The sequence below is a fragment of the Populus euphratica genome, unplaced genomic scaffold (genome assembly GCF_000495115.2).
Source record: "Populus euphratica unplaced genomic scaffold, PopEup_1.0 scaffold825.1, whole genome shotgun sequence".
NCBI lineage: Eukaryota > Viridiplantae > Streptophyta > Magnoliopsida > Malpighiales > Salicaceae > Populus > Populus euphratica.
Window position 1 is genome coordinate 66,577 of NW_011500688.1, and position 830 is coordinate 67,406.

Sequence of the window (830 nt, forward strand, 5' to 3'; positions counted from 1 at the left end):
GGTGATGCATCCGATATGCACGAAGAATGACAAGTGCTGCTGTTATAATGGTAGTCTATGTTTGCTTCTAGCTGCTATAATTGGTAAAAAGGGAGAACCTTTTCCTTCATGATTGCTGGTGGACACGAATGGACATGATTAGTGAGTTACATGTTTTTTCCAAGCTAGTAGCACTGCCCGGTAAAGGGGTTCCTCCGCCATAATCAGTCCCCTCTCTATCCATCATTTCCTTGTGCCACCAAATTGAGCTGTTTTTGTCTGTATGCATAGTTAGTGTGTTTTAGGGCTTTATTCTTTTTGTTGTCGTAAAAAGAAAGAAGAATACGAGGGAATATTGGTGCTTCTGTAATCCATAATGTCAAAAGATTGAAGTGGCCATAAAGAGGTTTCTAATATGAGATCCCATAGGTGTTTACTTGTTCTTGAAGATGCACACGAAGCAATCTACATGACATATTCCGAAAAACAAAGAAAGTATACGGATAACTTGTTCTTATGGAAGAGTGTTTCTGCAACCTCCCTAGTCATTTTATTCACCTATAAAGCTGAGGCTATTTTTCTCTTTGAACGACAGTTGGCGTGCCCATCAGAAAACTATACTCTGGATTTACATCCCAGCAAAGGCAGGGCAAGCGTAACACAAGTTAATGCCATGCGATTCACAACAATGAGTGTGGTAACGCGTTTCGCACCTCAAATCCTTACAGCACAACACGCCACCTAATGTTTGCACTACTTAATATATGAAACGAACAAATCATGTTAAATGTAATATACCCTTGGTACTTGGATGCATGGGCTCCGTTAGAGGTAAAGAAAAGAAAAGAAAA